Below are 5599 nucleotides of genomic sequence, written 5' to 3'. Positions count from 1 at the left end.
CCATGCTTCCTGTACAGCCTGAAGAATCATGAGCCAATTAGACCTGTTTTCTTTATAAATTACCCAGTCTCAGGTATTTCTTTATAGCAGTGGAAAAATGGACTAATATAGAATCCATGAACATATGACTTTGATTGAGAATATTCTTCACTTGGGAGATATTTATAGAGTTCTATTAGATTCTTCTTTTTTTTTTTTTTTTTGAGACGGAGTCTTGCTCTGCCACCCAGGCTGGAGTGCAGTGGCCGGATCTCAGCTCATTGCAAGCTCCGCCTCCCGGGTTTACGCCATTCTCCTGCCTCAGCCTCCCGAGTAGCTGGGACTACAGGCGCCCGCCTTGTCGCCCGGCTAGTTTTTTGTATTTTTAAGTAGAGACAGGGTTTCACCGTATTAGCCAGGATGGTCTCGATCTCCTGACCTCGTGATCCGCCTGTCTCGGCCTCCCAAAGTGCTGGGATTACAGGCTTGAGCCACCGCGCCCGGCCTAGATTCTTCTTTTGACATTTGCCTGTATGCATATCATTACATTGTTGATTACTTGCAGTTGAAGTTCGGGTGGTTGCTACTCAATTGCTCAAAAAAATATATTTAGAAATGTTGAAATTCCCCTTGTACTTGCATAGAAGTCTGAAATGCACGTGCTGCTGGAACTGCAGTTTGAGTTCAGAAAAGATACCCCCTGCAAATTTGTGTGGGAATGGATATCTCACTTCATGTTTTAACTTTTGACAGCTCAGGATGTACTTAGAGCAGCCTAACATTACTTGTGATTCAAAATTGTTGCCAACTTGACTTAACCGTAACATAGATATTATGTGTAAGTTTTGTTTTGCCTTTTAACTTCAGGTTTAATTCGTTAAGGAACATAAAGACTGCAGCAAAAACTTGTTTCTAGTGCTATTCAGTGTTTGATAATAGTAGTTAAAGGCAGTTTTTCTCATTCAGAAAAATTTCAATCTCGACCTTAAACTTTAAAGTTCTCAGTAAAACCTTATCATTGCTAAGCTATGGAACTGTTGTGTGGTTGGGCAAGTCAGCAAATTCAGCTCCTATTTATAAAAAAAGTTCATGGAACTGATGATGGTTGAGTCAATGATGCCATGTGAAGTCTACCATTGACACTACTGGTTCAGTAACAGGATTGATTCCAATATTTTCCAAAAGTACCTACAGATGAATGATACAATGAATAACCATAGGCTTTAAGCACCTATGTTTTCATAGGCTTTGTTTTTTCAACTAAGCCTTTGTTCAGCCTCACACGTATTTTCACTGCTATCAGATTTATCACATCTTGGCAGATTCCATTTCAGGCTGTGTTGAATTAGCATTTTCTCAATTTCTTCTACAGATATTCTCGTCCATGTTTGTTTCCTACACATAGAGGTTAATTTCTCAGTCATTTCAAACTTGGCAGTTACCCTTCAATAAGCAACAGCCGAGCTGTATTGGTACCTCTGTCAACTATTAAGAGCCAAGAAAAACCACTTGAAATCATTTGCCTTGTTGTTTAATTGGCTATTGATATTGTTACTCATGTCTTTGACTCTTTGAGCAGTTATTCTCATTAAAAGGCTAACAATGGGCTGGGCGCAGTGGCTCACATCTATAATCCCAGTATTCAGGAGACCTGGGGTCAGGAGTTCAAGACCAGCCTGGCTAACATGGTGAAACCCTGTCTCTACTAAAAATACAAAAATTAGCCGGGTGTGGTGGCACATGCCTGTAATCCCAGCTACTTGGGAGGCTGAGTCAGGAAAATTGTTTGAACTTGGGAGGTGGAGGTTGCAGTGAGCCAAGATTGCATCATTGCATGCCAGCCTGGGTGACATAGCTACAGTCCGCCTAAAAAAAAAAAAAAAAAAAAGACTAAAAATGTTTATTTTCTCTGGACACATTTCTTCAGCTGTTGCAATCAAATATGATTTAATTAACTCACTACTGGTAATAAATAAGCTTTCCCTGCTTGGCTAACAAATGAGCAACTTAGAAACCTATTTTGCTTGCAGTCTCATTTTCATTTTTTAGTTTTTGTAAAGAAATTCTACTGTGATGAGATATGCCACTTAAAATGTCTAGCTTTGATGATTATTGACTTCTTGCAAGTTGAGAATATTGTGGAGTGTTTAGTCTTGTAACGTTGATGTATAACATCGTGTTCTTTTAGCACAGCTATAGTGTCATTGCATAATGGACACAATGCTTTGCCATTGTCTTAAAAGTGTGACATTTAAAGTCTGCTTTTCTCTTTTCTTCTTATTTTGATGTGATGGGCATGCACTGGTAGTTAAAAAATAGGTCACAGTACAGCACTATATGTGGCGCACAAAACACCGTTTAGCTATAACTGCACCTTTGTGATTTTTGTGGGCTGAGCAGCAGTGGAAGTGAGGAGAGTGCCATGTATGGTCCCCTTCAACAAATATTTAACTCTGTCATTGTAGTGCAAATGTGGCTATAGACAATATATAGGCAAATAAACATGATAGACACAGAAATTTGAATTTTGTATAGTTTTCATGTGTCATGAAACAATATTCTTTGAGTTTTTCCAATCACTGCAAAATGTACAAAGTATTCTTTGCAGGATGTACAAAAACAGGCAGACAGTGGGCTGTATTGACCTACCAGTTGTAGAATGCCCAACCATGCCCCAAGTCAATGTCCATTACACAATGCTGAGTCCCTAACAGGAACCAATGTGTGGAATGATAGTGGACCTGTGACTACCTCTCAAGTTATTCACTTGGGAATTTATGTATTCTGTCCCTGTAACTTCAGGCTCCATCTGACTGGAGGTACTAGATTCTAGGGAGGGAAGACATTTATCAGGGGTCACAGTAAGAGTCTTACTAAAGATGAAGCTATGGCTGTGACCTGGTCACTTTATCCTCCTTATGCCAAGAGACAAGCAGTCACTCTATAATGAAAGGAGTCACTCAATTGGCAGGAATAATTAACCCTGATCATTAGGAGAAGATGCACTGCTGCTACACTAGGTGGGGGTGGGCAGGAAAGACTATGAATGAGGCTTGGGTGATTCACTGGAAAATTTCTTGGTGCTTCGCTGCTCAGGTGTAATGGTAGATTAACCCACATAGCAATCATAGCCTGAGAATTATAGCCAGATAATTACAGCCAGGGACAAGGGTCTGGATCACCACTGCACCCACTTCCCTTCCCCTTACTGGCAGCCTGGCTAGACAGCAGAAATGCAAGTCAAACAGGAAAGGAATCTAGAAAGGGTAGTGGATGAAGGGGAAAAGGTGTGTGACTAACGGTCTCAAAGTAGATGACGGGCCTGTAGCTTGTCCATTTGACCCTTTTCTTTTTTCTTCAGGAGGAAACATGCAGGTTTATTAAACATAAGTAAACTTGTGTTATTGGGGTTTCTTGTACATTTTGTCACCCAGGTAATAAGCCTATTACCTGTAAGTTATTTTTCTTGATCTTCTCCCTCCTCCCACCGTCCATCCTCCAGTAGGCCCCAGCATCTGTTGTTCCCTCTGTGTGTCATGTGTTCTCACCATTTAGCTCCCACTTATGGGTGAGAACATGTGGTATTTGGTTTTCTGTTTTTGTGTTAGTTTGCTAAGGATAATGGACTCCAGCTCCATCCATGTTCCTGCAAAAGACGTGATCTCATTCTTTTTTATGGCTGCATAGTATTCCATGGTGTATATAACACATTTTCTCAGTCTACCATTGATGGGCATTTAGGTTGTAAGGAATATAAATCATTCCATCATAAAGACACATGCATATGTATGTTTATTGCAGCACTATTCACAGTAGCAAAGACACAACCCTTCTCTTCTAAGTTTTCCCAGGAGGCAAGACCAACCAGAATCATTATTTTTAAATGGTGAACATTTACTGTGGGAAGCAAGTAGATATGAGTGGCATAAACAGCTGGGCTGCAGTGGATTTGCAGATGTAGTGGAGCCTTTCTTCATAGCTGGTGACTCATCCCACATCTCTTGGGAATATTGGCTGCTGCTGGGTCACTGCTGTCATCCATTGGGAATTGTCTTTGGCCATAGGGAAGAGACTTGACCAAGATTATGTCCTCTCCTAAGGGGAATCCTGCAGCCAATCACTGGCTTGTGGTTGGTGTTATAGGTTGAAGTGTATCCCTCCTGAAAGATATGTTGAAGTCCTAACCCTCAATACCTCAAAAAGTGACCTTATTTGGAAATAGAGTTTTTGCAGATGTAGTCAATAAGATAAAGTCATTGGGTGGGCCCTAATCTGATATGGTTAGTGTCCTTATATTAAGGGGAAAGTGGGACACAGGCACAGATGTGCACAGGGGGAAGAATATGTGAAAACACAGGGAGAATGCCATGTGAAGACAGGATTGGAGCGATGTGTCTCCATGCCATGGAACACCATGGGGGGATGTCAGCTCATCCCCCAAAGCTAGGAAGAAGAAAGGAAAGGTCCTTTTCCTACAGGTTTCAGGAGCATAGCCTTGCTGACACATTGATTTTGGATTTCTAACCTCCAGAACTGTGAGCCAATTAAACTTCTGTTGTTCTAGTCCCCTGTCTTAATTTGTCCAGGCTGCTACAAGAAAATACTATAAGGCTGGGCACTGAGACTCATGCCTGTAATCCCAGCACTTTGGGAGGCCAAGGCGGGCGGATCACTTGAGGTCAGGAGCTTGAGACCAGCCTGGCCAACATGGTGAAACTCCATCTCTACTAAACATACAAAAATTAGCTGGGCGTGGTGGTGGACACCTTTAATCCCAGCTACTCGAGAGGTTGAGGCATGAGAATCACTTGAACCCAGGAAGTGGAAATTGCAGTGAGCTGAGATCATGCTACTGTAGTCTAGCCTGGGTGACAGAGCGAGACCCTGTCAAAAAAAAAAAAGAAAGAAAGAAGGGAAGAAAAGAAGGAAAGGAAGGAAGAAAGGAAGGAAAGGAAGGAAGGAAGGAAGGAAAGGAAGGAAGGAAGAAAGAAAGAAAGGAAGAAAGAAAAGAAAAGAAAAGAAAAATAAATCACATTCTGTTTCACCTTCTTCCTCCCTGCTCCAATTTCTCTCTTAGACTCCAAGTTGCCACGTTTCCCCTCTTTCTTCCCCCTCCAGATTTCTTCCTCCCTCCCTTCCTTCTTTCTTCCCTCCCTCCCTCCCTTCCACAGGGTCTTGCCGTGTTGCCCAGGCTGGAGTGCAGTGGCATGATCTGCAGCTTTGATCTCCTGGCCTCAAGTGATCCCCCCTCTTCTGCCACCCAAAGTGCTGTGATTACAGGGAGCACCACTGTGCCCGACCCCTCCAGGTTTCTTTATTTCTCCCTCCCCCGCCTTCCCCGTGTCACCTTTCTCCTCCAGTCCCAAAGCGCCCAGCCTCCTCACCTCAGATCTGGGACTTTCAGCAGCAGCCCATGTCCATTCCATGCCCATGCCCACCCCTGCCAGGGTAGAGGGGACAGAGGAGGGAATGACAGAATTTGTCTCCAGGAATGCAGACCCTGAGGGCTTCAGGTCTCCTCAGAGAGGTGGGCTATGAGTAGTTAGTCCATTCATCCATCCACTCATTATACATTGGTGAACAATTATTTTTCACCTACTATGTCCTGGTATTATGCAGC

The sequence above is a fragment of the Trachypithecus francoisi genome, unplaced genomic scaffold (genome assembly GCF_009764315.1).
Source record: "Trachypithecus francoisi isolate TF-2019V2 unplaced genomic scaffold, Tfra_2.0 Lachesis_group0, whole genome shotgun sequence".
Classification (NCBI taxonomy): domain Eukaryota; kingdom Metazoa; phylum Chordata; class Mammalia; order Primates; family Cercopithecidae; genus Trachypithecus; species Trachypithecus francoisi.
This window is presented reverse-complemented; position numbering follows the sequence as displayed.